General features: G+C 39.0%; 1 protein-coding gene across 1 annotated transcript in view; it reads right to left on the bottom strand.

The window, feature by feature from the left end:
- The window catches only part of RAB3GAP2 (RAB3 GTPase activating non-catalytic protein subunit 2), a 118,976-nt gene that overhangs the window by 96,784 nt on the left and 6,670 nt on the right, over positions 1-15,522 (bottom strand). The gene's annotated exons all lie outside the window — the stretch shown is intronic.

The raw sequence follows: 15,522 nt of genomic DNA, 5'->3' as shown, positions 1-15,522 counted from the left end.
AGAACTAAAAGTAGATCCACCATGTGATACGGCAGTCCCACTACTGGGTATCTCCCAAAGGAAAAGAAGTCATCATATGAAAAAGACATATGCATACGCATGTTTATAGCAGCACAATTCACAACTACAAAGATATGGAACCAACCTAAGTGTCCATCAAAAAGACATACAGAGTGATATAATGAACTTTGAGGACTCGAGGAGGGGAGGTTGGGAGGGAGGTGAGGGATAAAAGACTACATGTTGGGCACAGTGTACACTGCTCAGGTGATGGGTGCACTAAAAATCTCAGAATTCACCACTAAAGAACTCCTCCATGTAACAAAAAAATCACCTGTACCCCCAAACTGTTGAAATTTTAAGAAGCAGAAAACATACAGACTATACTCTCCAATCACAATACAGCAAAACAGCAATCAGCAATAAAAAGGTAACTAAATGAAAAAATTTTTAAAAGAACCACTTGGAAATTTTAGTATCACTTTTCTACAGATCTTAGACAAATGAAAAAAATGAATAAAGATGAAAATAGAAATTAGAAACTTTCAAAAATTAGACTTGATAAAGAGAACTAAATGTAAACAAAAACCAATAAAATAATAAATTTTAAATAAAAATTTTATGAGATCCAGGTCATAAGCATAAATTTAATAAAGTAACTAGACACTTAGACATATATTAAAGTGTAAGATTTATATGAGAAGCAAAAAACTTTGCTAAAAGATGCAAAAACATGAATAAAACTATCTAGACAAATACTGTATGATCTCACTTACAAGTGGAATCTAAAAAAGTCAAACTAATAGAAGCAGAGAGTAGAAATAAGATGTCAGTCAAAGGGTAAAAGTTTTCAGTTACAAGATGAAGTTATGAGGACCTAATGTACAGCATGGTAAATATGGCTGATAATACTGTACTGTGTACTTGAAATTAGATAAGGGAGTAGACCTTAAGTGTTCTCCCAACCAAAAGAAAAAAAAATTAACTATGTAAGGTGATTGTAACAATCATTTCATAATGTATATCAAATCATCATGTTGCACATCTTAAATATGTACCACTTTTATTTGTCAATTACACCTCAATAAAGCTAGGGGTAGGGGTAGGGGTAGGGGTTTGGGAAATAGACCTAGAGTTTGGGAAAATGTCAATCCTTCCCAAATTAATATACAAACTTAAAACAATTCTCATTAAAATTCCAGTATAAATTTGGTTTTGTTTTGTTTTGGAACTTAAATTAATTCTAAAGCTCAATGGGAAGAAAAATATATAAGAATAACCCTAAGACTTTTTTTGAAAGAAGAGTAGTGATATGGCTTGTGTCCCCACCCAAATCTCATCTTGAATTGTAGTTCCCATAATCCCCACATGCCATGGGAGAGACCCAGTGGGAGGTAATTGAATCATGGGGGTTACCTCCATGCTGTTCTCATCATAGTGAGTTCTCATGAGATCTGATGGTTTTGTAAGGGGCTTCCCCCCACTTTGCTCTCACTCATTCTCCTTCCTGACGCCATGTGAAGAAGCATGTTTGCTTCCCCTTCTGCCATGATTGTAATTTCCTGAGGCCTCCCCAGCCATGCTGAACTGAGTCAATAAAACTTCTTTCCTTTATAGATTATCCAGTCTCAGATATGTCCTGATGGCAGCATGAGATCAAACTAATACAGTAAATTGGTACTGGAAGTGGGTGCTGCCATAAGAATACCTGAAAATGTGGAAGCAACTTTGGAACTGGTTAACAGGCAATGGTTAGAACAGTTTAGAGGGCTCAGAAGAAAACTGGAAAATGTAGGAAAGTTTGGAACTTTCTAGAGACTTGGGGGGCTCAGAAGACAGGAAGATGTGGGAAAGTTTGGAACTCCCTAGAGACTTGTTGAATGGCGTTTACCAAAATGGTGACAGTGATATGGACAATGAAGTCCAAGCTCAGGTGTTCTCAGAAGAAGATGACAAACTTTTTGGGAACTGGAGAAAAGGTCACTCTTGTTATACTTTAGCAAGAAGAACGGCAGCATTTTGCCCCTGCCCTAGAGGTCAGTGGAATTTTGAACTTCAGAAAGACATTTTGGAATGGGAACTTATGTTTAAAAGGGAAGCAGAGCATAAAAGTTTGAAAAATTTGCAGCCTGACAATACAATAGAAAAGAAAAACCCATTTCCTGAGGAGAAATTCAAGCAGACTGCAGAAATTTGCATAAGTAATGAGGATCCAAATGTTAATCACCAAGACAATGGGGAAAATGTCACCAGGGCATGTCAGAGATCTTCATGGTAGCCTCTCCCATCACAGGCCCAGAGGCCTAGGAGGAAATAATGGTTTTGTGGGCCCAGGGCCTTGCTGTTTTGTGCAGTCTTGGGACTTGATGCTCTGTGTCCCAGCCATGGCTAAAAGGGGCCAACATATAGCTCAGGCCATTGCTTCAGATGGTGCAAACCCCAAGTGTCGGTGGCTTACACGTGATGTTGGGCCTGTGGGTGCACAGAAATCAAGAACTGAGGTTAAGGAACCTCTGCCTAGATTTCTGAGGATGTATGGAGATGCCCAGATGTCCAAGCAGAAGTTTGTGGCAGGGGCAGAACCCTATGGAGAACCTCTGCTAGGGCAGTGTGGAAGGGAAATGTGGGGTGCGAGCCCCCACAAAGAGTCCCCACTAGGGTACTGTGGAGCTGTGAGAAGAGGGTCATCGTTCTCCAGACCCCAGAATAGTACATCCACCGACAGCTTGCACCATGAGCCTGGAAAAGCCACAGACACTCAACACCAGCCATGAAGGAAGCCTGGAGGAAAGTTGTGCCCTGCAAAGCCATAGGGGCAGAGCTGCTCAAGGCTGTGGGAGCCCACCTCTTGCATCAGTATGACCTGGATGTGAGACATGGAGTCAAAGGAGATCATTTTGGAACTTTAAGATTTAATGACTGCCTCATTGCATTTTGGACTTACATGGGGCCTGTAGCCCCTTTGTTGTGGTCAATTTCTCCCATTTGTAAAAGGTGTATTTACCCCTTGCCTGTACTCACATTGTACATAGGAAGTGACTAACTTGCTTTTGATTCTACAGGCTCATAGGTGGAAGGGACTTGCCTTGTCTGAGATAATACTTTGGACTTGAACATTTGAGTTAATGCTAAAATAAGTTAAGACTTTGGGGGACTGTTGGAAGGACATGATTGTATTTTGAAATGTGAGGACATGAGATTTGGGAGGAGACAGGTAAAATGATTTGGTTTGTCCATGTCCCCACCCAAATCTCATCTTGAATTGTAGTTCCCACAATCCCCATGTGTTGTGGGAGGGATCTGGTGGGAGGTAACTGAATCATGGGGGTGGCTACCTTCATGCTGTTCTCATGATAGTGAGTTCTCACAAGAACTGATGGTTTTATAAGCAGCTCTCCCCCAACTTTGCTCTCACTCATTCTCCTTCTTGCCACTATGTGAAGAAGAATGTATTTGCTTTCCCTTCCTCCATGACTGTTCTTCCTGAGGCCTCCCCAGCCATGCCGAACTGTGAGTCAATTAAACCTCTTTCCTTTATAAACTACCAGTCTCAGGTTATGTCCTTATAGCAGTGTAAGAATGGAGTAATACAAGTACTTTGGCAGAAACTGTCTCTACTACGCATTAAAATGGACAGGAATTGACAAATAAATCAGTGAAACAGAAGAGAAGTCAAAAAAGGAGGCAAGTATTTCTGACTAGTTAACAGGGTAAAAATAGCATCTCGAATTAGTAGGAAGTTGATGAATTAGTTAATTATGTTAAAACAATTGCATATATATTTGCAATAAAATAAGGATACAGTTCCACCTCAGATTTCACACTTAAACACACATGCACATAAATGTGTTATTTAGATTAAAGATATTTAGATTTAGATTAAAATCTAGTAGAATGTTTTACAAGGTTCAGATTGGAAAGATCTTTCAAAGGAGAATATGAAACAGAAGCTAAAAAGGCAAAGGTTAAGAGATATGATTATATAAATATTTGCAAAATATACACAGGATATGATAAACTTTCATAAAACAACAGAAAAAGTTTAAAGATACAATTAAAAAGTCAGCAAAAGCTGTGAACAGTTAATTTACAAAGCAAGTTCTACTTGACTGATACACATTGAAAATGCTCAGCTTTTCTCAATTTTAAGAAGTATGAATTAAAGCCATGATATACCATTTTTCATTTATTAGAAGATCAAAAGTCAAAGACACTGATCATATTATGATAACAAGTGTATGTGTAGATAGGCACTGATTATCATAGATAGGACTGAACCTGAAAACCAATTTTTAGAGTAATTTGGCAATTGTGACCCACATGTATAAGGATGCTTAGTGGAGCACTGTTCTTACAGCCAAAATATCAGAAATAACCTTAAAAATGTTCACCGATCAGGCAATTATTAAATAGAGCCTAGTGGAGTCTTCAGTGGAACATTATGTAACCATTAAAAACATGCTATAGGCCGGGCGCGGTGGCTCACGCCTGTAATTCCAGCACTTTGGGAGGTCGAGGTGGGCGGATCACGAGGTCAGGAGATCGAGAACATCATGACTAACACAGTGAAACCCCACCTGTACTAAAAATACAAAAAATTAGCCAGGCGTGGTGGTGGGCGGCTGTAGTCCCAGCTACTCGGGAGGCTGAGGCAGGAGAATGGTGTGAAACCAGGAGGCGGAGCTTGCAGTGAGCTGAGATCGCGCCACTGCACTCCAGCCTGGGCGACAGGGCAAGACTCGGTCTCAAAAAAAAAAAAAAAAAAAAAAAAAAAAAACATGCTATAGACCGGGTAGGGCGGCTCATGCCTGTAATCCCAGCATGGAAAGCTGAGGTGGTGGGATTGCTTGAGCCCACAAGTTTGAGACCAGCCTAGGTAACACAGTGAGACCCCCATCTCTACAAAGAAACAGAAAAAATAGCTGGGCATGGTGGCACATGTCTGTAGTCCCAGTTACTGGGGAGGCTGAGGCAGCAGCAGGATCAATTGAGCCCAGATGGTGATGGCAGTAGTGAGCCATGATGGCACAACCTGGGTGATAGGCTGAGACCCTCTCTCAAAAAAAGAAAAAAAAAAAAGAGAAAATGAAGAAAAAAACATGCTAGAGCTATATATACCTGAAAACTATAAATGACTCGGAAAGATATAGATATTATATAATATATAATTAAACTCCAAAGGTTGCAGATATGCATTTTATAAAAATGATCATAACATAAAATTACAAATAAATAAAATTCCCAATTAGCTTGTGTGTATGTGTTGATCGAGCACAGAAAGTCTGAAAGAAGTCTCAAACACAAAATGCCCGATTAGAAGCAGCTGTGGTCTACTGCAATTCTGGAGAGGAATGAAAAAGGGCAAGTGAATTCAGAACCTTCAACTGAGATACCCAGGTTCTTGCATTGGGACTGACTGGACGAACAGCTTGACCCAACGAGAACGAAAAAAAGCGTGAGGGAGTGGAAGGGGTGACGGCCCACCCGGAAGTGGCAGGGAGCCAAAGAAACCGTCACCTCCAGCCAAGAGAAGCAGTGAGTAATTGTGCTACCCCGCCTGGGAAACCACACTTCTCCCATGGATCTCTGCATGGATCTTTCCACGGATCAGGAGATCCCCTCATGAGGCCACGCCACCGGGGCCTTGGGTCTGATACACAGAGCTGTGTAGAGTCTCGGCAGAGCAGCCACTCAGGCACACACAGAGAACCGTGAGTTTTACATACTACAGCTGGGATCCCTGGCAAGGTGGGAAATCTGTCTGTATATATCCCTAGGTAGGGGGCTGATTCCAGGGAGCCAAGCAGCATCGTTTTGTGGGCCCCGCTTCCACGGCACCTCACAAGTTAAGACCCACTAGCTTGGAATCCCAACCAGCCAATGGTGGCAGATTAGAATACACCTGAGATGGGTCCAAGTTCCCAGAGGCGGAGGGGAGGCTACCGTCTGTGGTTCAGTAGACTCAGGCACTCCAGCCTGCTGGCTGTGGAGAATAGACAGTTTGTGAGGAAGGGTCCCCAACAATGCAGAACAGCTGCCTGGTCATACTGTGACCAGACTGCCTCTTTGGGTGGGACTCTGATCCCATTCCTCCTCACTGGGTGGGACCTCCCAACAGGGGTCTCCAGCAGGCTAGCAACAGGTCAGTACTCCACCAGAATGCAGCTTCCAGAGGAAGGAGCTGGCTGCCATCTTTGCTGTTTTGTGGCCTTCACTGGTGATACCTCCAGTACAGCAGAAACTGAGGCAGCTGGGGTCTGGAGCAGATTCCCAGTAAACCGCAGCAGCCCTATGGTGGAGTGGCTAGACTGTTAAAAGAAAAACAAACAAAAAACAACAACAACAACATGAACAAAAAAGACCCCACAAAAACCTCATTCAGAGGTCAGCAACCTCAAAGACTGAAGATAGATAACTCATAAAGATGAGAAAGAATCAATACAAAAGCACTGAAAACTCGAAAAGTCAGAGTTCCTCTTCTCCAGATGACTGCAACACCCCTCCAGCAAGGGCACAGAACCGGGTTGAGGCTGAGATGGCTGAATTGACAGAAGTCAGCTTCAGAAGGTGGAGAATAACAAACTTTGCTGAGCTGAAGGAGCATGTTGTAACCCAATGCAAAGAAGCTAAGAATCATGATCAAACATGATCTGATAGCCAGAACAGCCAATTTAGAGAGGAAGATAACTGACCTGATGGAGCTGAAAAATACAACATGAGAACATCACAATGCAATCATAAGTATCGACAGCAGAACAGACCAAGTGGAGGAAAGAATCTCATAGCTTGAAGACTATCTTTCTGAAATAAGACAGTAAGACAAGAATAGAGGGAAAGAAAATGAAAAGGAATGAACAAAACCTCTGGAAAATATAGGATCACGTAAAGAGACCAAATCTACGACTGATTGGGGTACCTGAAAGAGACAGAGAGAATAGAACCAAGTTGGAAAACATAGTTCAGGATATCATCCAGGAGAACTTCCCCAATCTAGCAAGACAGGCCAACATTCAAACTCTGGAAATGCAAAGAGCCTCAGTAAGATACTCCACAAGAAGATCAACCTCAAGACACATAATCATCAGATTCTCCAAGGTCAAAATGAAAGAAAAAATGTTAAGGACAGCCAGAGAGAAAGGCCAGGTCATCTACAAAGGGAAGCCCATTAGACTAACAGCAAATCTCTCAACTGGGGGCCAATGTTCAACATTCTTAAAGAAAAGAATTTCCAGGCCAGAATTTCATATCTGGCTAAGCTTCATAAGCGAAGGAGAAATAAGATCCTTTTCAGATAGGCAAATGCTGAAGAAATTCATCACCACCAGGCCTGCCTTGCAAGAGCTCCTGAAGGAAGTACTAAATATGAAAATAAGAAGCCATTACTGACCACTACAAAAACACATTGAAGTACACAGACCAGTAACACTATGAAGCAACCATATAAACAAGTCTGCAAAATAAGCAGCAGCATCGTGATGACAGGATCAAATTCACACATAACAATACTAACCTTAAATGTAAATGGACTAAATCCCCCCAATTAAAAGACATAGAATGGCAAACTGGATAAAGAGCCAAAACCTTCAAGAGACCCACCTCACATGCAAAGACACATAGGCTCAAAAAAAAGGATGGAGGAAAATTTACCAAGCAAATGGAAAACAGAAAAAAGCAGGGGTTGCAATCCTAGTTTTTCACAAAACAGACTTTATGCCAACTAAGATAAAAAAAGACAAAGAAGGGCATTACATAATGGTAAAGGGTTCAATTCAAAAAGAAGAGTTAACTATCTTAAATATATATGCACCCAATACAGGAGCATTGAGATTCACAAAGCAAGTGCTTAGAGACCTACAAAGAAACTTAGACTCCCACACAATAATAGTGGGAGACTTTAACACCAATTGACAACATTAGATCATGGAGACAGAAAATTAACAAAGATATTCAGGACCTGAACTCAGCTCTAAAACAAGTGGACCTGATAGATACCTACAGAAATCTCCACCCAAATTCAACAGAATATACATTCTTCTCACCACCACATGACACTTACTCTAAAACCGATCACATAATCGTAAGTAAAACACTCCTCAGCAAATGCAAAAGAACTGAAATAACAGTCTCTCAGACCACAGAACAATCCAATTAGAATTCAAGATTAAGAAATTCACTCAAAAGGCTGGGCTTGGTGGCTCATGCCTGTAATCCCAACATTTTAGGAAGCCGAGGTGGGCGGATCACGAGGTCAGGAGGTCAAGACCATCCTGCCCAACACGGTGAAACCCTGTCTCTACTAAAAATACAAAAAATTAGCCAGGCGTGGTGGCACCTGCCTGTAGTCCCAGCTACTTAGGAGGCTGGGGCAGAATTGCTTGAACCCAGGAGGCGGAGGTTGCAGTGAGCCGAGATTGCAGCACTACACTCCAGCCTGGGTGAAAGAGCAAGAGTCCATCTAAAAAAAAAAAAAAAGAAAAAAAAAGAAAAGAGAAAGAAAGAAATCCACTCAAAACCACACACCCAGATGGAAATTGAGCAACATGCTCCTGAATGACTTTTAGGTAAACAATGAAATTAAGGCAGAAATCAAAAAGATATTTGAATCTAATGAGAACAAAGAGACAATGTACCAGAATCTCTGAGATGCAGCTAAAGAGTGTTAAGAGGGAAACTTACAGCACTAAATGCTCACATCAAAAAGCTAGAAGAATATTAACAACCTAACATCTCAACTAAAAAGAACTAGAGAACCAAAAATACATAAACCCCAAAGCTTGCAGAAGACAAGAAATAACCAAGATCAGAGCTGAACTGAAGGAGATAGAGGCACAAAAAGCCATTCAAAAAAAATCAATGCGTTCAGGAGCTGGTTTTTTGAAAAAATTAATAAAACAGATAGAACTCTAGCTAGACTAATAAAGAAGAAAAGAAAGAAGAATCAAATAAACACAATATGAAATAAGGGGAATATCACCACCGACCCCACAGAAATACAACCAACCATCAGAGAATACTATAAACACCTCTGTGTTTATAAACACAGAGAAATAAGGTAGAAAATCTAGAAAAAAATGGATAAATTGCTAGACACATACATCCTCCCAAGACTCAACCAGGAAGAAACTGAATCTCTGAACAGACCAATAATGAGTTCTGAAATTGTAATAAATACTCTACCAACCAAAAAAAAAAAAAAGCCCAGGACAAGATGGATTCACAGTGGAATTCTTCCAGAGGTACAAAGAAGAGCTGGTACCATTTCTACTGATACTATTCCAAAAAACTGAAAAGGAGGGACTCCTCCCTCATTCTGTGAGACTAGCATTATCCTGATACCAAAACCTGGCAGAGATACAGCAAAAAAAGAAAACTTCAGGCCAATGTTCCTGATGAACATCAATGCAAAAATCCTCAATAAAATACTGGCAAATAGAATCCAGCATCACATCAAAATGCTTATCTACCATAATCAAGGTGGCTTCATCCCCAGGATGCAAGGTTGGTTCAACATATTCAAATCAATAAATGTGATTCATCACATAAACAGAACTAAAGAAAAAAACCACATGAATATCTCAATAGATGCAGAAAAGGCCTTTGATAAAATTCAACATCCCTTCATGTTAAAAACTCTCAATAAACTAGGTATTGAAGGAACATACCTCAGAATAATAACAGCCTGATGTGACAAACCCACAGCCAATATCATACTGAATGGGCAAAAGCTGGAAGCATTTCCCTTGAAAACCAGCACAAGACAAGGATGCCCTCTCTCACCACTCTTATTCAACATAGTATTGGAAGTTCTGGCTAGGGCAATCAGGCAAGATAAAGAAATAAAGGTTCTCAAATAGGAAGAGAGGGAGTCAAATTATCTCTGTCTGTAGAGGATATGATCCTATATCTAGAAAATCCCATCGTCTCAGCCCAAAAGCTTCTTAAGCTGATAAGCAACTTCAGCAAAGTCTCAGGATACAAACTCAATGTGCAAAAATCACAAGCATTCCTATACACCAACGACAGACAGGCAGAGAGCCAAATTATGAATGAACTCCCATTCATGACTGCTACAAAAAGAATAAAATACCTAGGAACACAGCTAACAAGGGAAGTGAAGGACCTCTTTAAGGAGAACTACAAACCATTGCTCAAAATTAGAGAGGACACAAATAAATGGGAAAACATTCCATGCTCATGGATAGGAAGAATCAATATCGTGAAAATGGTCATACTGCCCAAAGTAATTTATAGATTCAATGCTATTCCCATTAAACTACCACTGACATTCTTCACAGAATTAGAAAAAAAAAAAAACTATTTTAAAATTCACATGGAACCAAAAAAGAGCCTGCATTGCCAAGACAATCCTAAGCAAAAAGAACAAAGCTGGAGGCATCATGCTACCTGACTTCAAACTATACTACAAGGCTACAGTAACCAAAACAGCATGGTACCGGTATAAGAACAGACACATACACCAATGGAACAGAACAGAGAACTCAGAAATAAGGCCCTTACCTACAATCCTGTGATCTTCGACAAATTTGACAAAAACAAGTAATGGGGGAAGGACTCCCTATTTAATAAATGGTGGTGGGAGTACTGGCTAGCCATATGCAGAAAATTGAAACTGGACCCCTTCCTTACAACATATACAAAATTTAACTCAAGATGGATTAAATACTTCAAGGTAAAACCCAAAACTTAGAAGAAAATCTAGCAATACCATTCAGGACATAGGCATAGGCAAAGATTTCATGATGAAAATGCCAAAAGCAATTACAACAAAAGCAAAAATTGACAAATGGGATCTAATTAAACTAAAGAGCTTCTGCACAGCAAAAGAAACTATCATCAGAGTGAACTGATAACATACAGGAGAAAATTTTTTCTATCTATCCATCTGACAAAAGTCTAATATCCAGAGTCTACAAGGAACTTAAACAAATTTACAAAAAAAAAAAAAAAACAAGCAACCACATTATAAACTGGGCAAAGGACATGAACAGGCACTTCTCAAAAGAAGACATACATGCGGCCAAAAAACATATTGAAAAAAAGCTCAATATCACTAATCATTGCAGAAATGCAAATCAAAACCACATTGAGATATCATCTTGTGCCAGTTAGAATGACTACTGTTAAAAAGTCAAAAAACAACAGATGCTTGCGAGGTTGCAGAGAAAAAGGAATGCTTTTACACTGTTGGTGGGAGTGTAAATTAGTTCAACCATTTGGGAAGACAGTGTGGTGATTCCTCAAAGACATAGAGGCAGAAATACCTTTTGGTCCAGCAATCCCATTACTGGATATACACCCAAAGGAATATAAATAATTCTTTTATAAAGATACATGCCCACATATGTTGACTGCAGCACATTCACAATAGTAAAGACATAGAATCAACTTAAATGCCCATCAATGATAGACTGGATAAAGAAAAATGTGGTATATATACACCCTGGAATACTATGCATCCACAAAAAGGAACAAAATTATGTCCTTTGCAGGGACATGGATGGAGTTGGAGGTCATTATCCTCAGCAAACTAATGCGGGAACAGAAAAACAGACACCACATGTTCTCACTTATAAGTAGGAGCTGAATGATGAGAACACACGGACACATGGGGGAGAACAAAGAACAAAACACACTGGGGCCTGTTGGAATGGAGTGGGGAGAGAGAACATTAGGAAGAATAGCTAATGGATGCTAGGATTAATACCTGGGTGATGGGGTGATCTGTGCCGCAAACCACCATGGCACACAGTTACATATATAACAAACCTGCCTATCCTTCACATGCATCCCTGAACTTAAAAGTTGAAGAAGAAAGTCTCACTAAGGCAATACTTCCAAGAGAGCTTTCTGTAATAATGGAAGTATTCTATATCTGTGCTGCTCAATATGGTAGCCACTAGTAACATGTGGCTTGAGCACTTCAAATGTAGCCACTGTGACTGAGGGACTGAATTTTTAAAAATTTAATTACTATTGATTTAAACATAAATGTAAATAGCCATATGTGGCCAGTGGCTACCATGTTAGATAGCACAGTACTGAGCTTTTAACATCTGAAAGGTAGAGTATAAGTAGTCAGGTGGTGGCTTTTATGTCTGATTTCACAGACCTTAAAAAAAGTAGGGGGCAATGTGATAATAAGTAATGTCTACTCTCTTGACCTGATGAGATTCTGTCTTCTGGGGAACTTATATGTGAGACTTAGACTCACTTTGTACAAAGAAAAGCAATCTATGTTCAAGGGACCATTTCTGCTCTCCTTTTTAAAGACAAGATATGGTCACAGCAGATACTTAGGAGTTTCAAGAATTCTTCTCTATAAGGAAGGTTCAACAACTTACTTACTCTTCATTTAAGGTCTCAATAGTCCCAAATTGTATTAAGCATAGTACTCATTCAAAACTACTTGTCATACTTCCAGGATTGTCACTGTGTATACTCTAAAATAACCTCTTAGGAAAATCATGCTAAGGAAAAGATAATCTCCTCCTTTGGAATACCGCAATAGCCTCCTAACTGGTCACTCTACTTCCACTTTACCCATCACTCCCATCCATTCTTCTCTTTGCTGACAAAGAAATGTCTCTAAAATATTTGTCTGGCTATCCTATTTCTCAGCTCAAATTCTAATAGTCTCAAACTCCATTGCCATTGCTATTACCTTAGTTCTGCCTTTATGGGCTCTAACTTGGACTTCTACAACTATCTATCTAATGGTCACCTGCCTCTAGCTTTGAACTGCCCAATCTATTCTCTTCACAGCTACCAAATGTATCTGTTTAAAACTCAAATCTTAAAATACTTTGCTATACTTTTACTTAAAACCATCAATGGCTACCCTCTGCCCATAGCAGAGATTCTTAGTATGCTGTAAATGGGTTACAGGTGAGCCAAGATATTGATCCTTTTAGCAGTAAAAGTAGTCAGGTAGGGCCTGGAGCTATTGGAACTATGTCACTTTCCATCATAAGCAGCTTTGTCGCATTTTTAAATAATCTATTATCAATCTAATTGACTGACATTTTGTATTTTGGTTAAAAAAAACACACACACACATAGGCCAGATGCAGTGGCTCACGCCTGTAGTCCCAGCACTTTGGGAGGCCAAGGCAGGCAGATCACAAGGTCAGGAGATCGAGACCATCCTGGCTAAAATGGTGAAACCCCGTCTCTACTAAAAATACAAAAAAAAAAAAAAAAAAAAAAATTAGCCAGGCGTGGTGGCAGGCACCTGTAGTCCCAGCTACACGGGAGGCTGAGGGAGGAGAATGGCCTGGACCCGGGAGGTAGAGCTTGCAGTGAGCCGAGATCGCGCCACTGCGCTCCAGCCTGGGCGACAGAGCAAGACTCCGTCTCAAGAAAAAAAAAAAAAATGTATCATCTTAACCATTTTAAGTGGACAGTTCAGTAGTGTTAAGTGTACTCACAATGTTGTAATAAATAAATAAATAAATAAATAAATAAATAATCTCCAGAACTTCATCTTGAAAATCTGAAACTCTGTATCACGAAACAATTCCCATTCTCCCTTCCCTCAGCCTCTGGTAACCGCCATTTTATTTTTTGTTTCTATAAATGACTACTTTAGCTTTCTCACATAAGTGGAATCATACAGAAGCTGTCTTTTTGTGACTGGCACATTTCACTTAGCATAATTTAACAAGATTCATTAATGTTATAGCATGTGATATTTCCTTGATTTTAATGGCTAAACAGTATTCCATTGTGTGTATAATACCACATTTTATTTATCCATTCCTCCATCGATGGGCATTTGGGTTGCTTCCAACCTCTTGGCTACTGTGAACTGTCTATGAACACGGGTGTGCAAACATCTCTTCAAGACCCTGCTTTTAATTCTCTTGTATATATACCCTGAAGTGAGATTACTGGATCATATAATTTTTAAAAAATTTTTGAGGAACTCTATATTTTTTCCATAGTGGTTGTACCATCTTATTATCCCACCAACAGTGCACAAAAGTTTCTAATTCTCCACATCCTCACCATATCCTGTTACTTTGGTTTTTTTGATAGTAGCCATTTCTAATAAGTGTAACATTTCATTATGTTTTGGTTTGCATCACTCTGATGATTAGCGATGTTGAGCATCTTTTCATATTCTTTTTGGTCATCTGTATACCATCCTTGAAGAAATGTATACTTAAGTCCTTTGCTCATTTTAAATAGGGTTGATTTTTTGTTGTTGTTATTGAGCTGCAGGAATTCTTTATATATTCTAGATATTAATCCCATATCAGATACATGATTTGCAAATATTTTCTCCCATTTTGAAAGCTGCCTTTTCACCCTGTTGTGTCCTTTGATGCACAAAGTTTTTAAGCTAGTGTAGCCCCATTTGTCCACTTCTGCTTCTGCTGCCTATGCTTTTGGTGTCATAGCCAAAAGCATGCAAGTCCAATGTCATGAAGCTTTTCTCCTATGTTTTCTTCTAGAAGTTTTAGTGTTAGGTGCTGCATTTAGGTCTTTATTTTATTATTGTATATGGTGTAAGGATTCAATTTCATTCTTTTGCATATGGATAGTCATTTCCTCTAACATCACATGTTGAAGAAGCTGTCTTTTCCCCCAAAGAATGCTCCTCGTACACTTGCTGAAGATCATCTTGACCATATCAGCTATCTATTCCATTCCATTGGTTTGTTTGTCTTTATGCCAGTATCATACAGTTTGGGTTTTGTTGTTGTTATTGAGCATATTTGCAATATGCTTTGAAATCAGAAAGTGTGAATCTTCTAACTTTTTCCTTCTTTTCCAAAATTGTTTTAGCTGTTTGGGGTCCATATGTCTTTTTTTTTTTTAATGTACGCTATTATGCCAACAAAAAAAAAAGAAAAAAAAGATTGGGAATCACTGAGCCTTACAGGAGAATGGCCTTCAAATTTTTTTGTTCATATATGCCCCAAAACAATTTTTTAGTATGTATCCCTTGCAAAAAATATGTAGTTTCAGTTATACTATAAACATGCACATTTTAAAATAAAACTATTATTACTTTTTAAAACTTAGTGGATTCTAAACACTATAGGGAAATGATACCCACCAACATCCATTAAAAAAAAAAATGCTGATCTTCTCAACAGTTTTTACAAGTCCTTCATTCTCCTTAAATACTTATTTCTATTCTACTTCCTCCACAGAATGCTATTCTAATAAACATAGATTTTTATTATTATCAGTACAAAACTTTCTCTGCAAAAAAGGATATGAATTGAGAAAACATTTTCCTGTAATCATAAGACTCTTAAGTATTAACAATTTTCTTCTTGCTTGAGTTATTGCAATTATTATAAGTAAATAAATGAGGAAAACAACATAAATGTACCATATATTTTGATAATTAAACAAAAAGTAAAATTGGAAAACCCGTAATAAAATGAATGGAGGAATTCACAGCACTTTGATTAAATGGGAAGGTTTTTTTACACCTTGAAGTAACTTACTATAATAAGACTACAAACGTGTCAGAGGTAAAGTGGT

Source organism: Theropithecus gelada, chromosome 1, assembly GCF_003255815.1.
Source record: "Theropithecus gelada isolate Dixy chromosome 1, Tgel_1.0, whole genome shotgun sequence".
In the NCBI taxonomy this organism is placed as follows: domain Eukaryota; kingdom Metazoa; phylum Chordata; class Mammalia; order Primates; family Cercopithecidae; genus Theropithecus; species Theropithecus gelada.
Note: the sequence above shows the minus strand (reverse complement) of the source record. Positions and strands in the feature narration are given on the sequence as shown.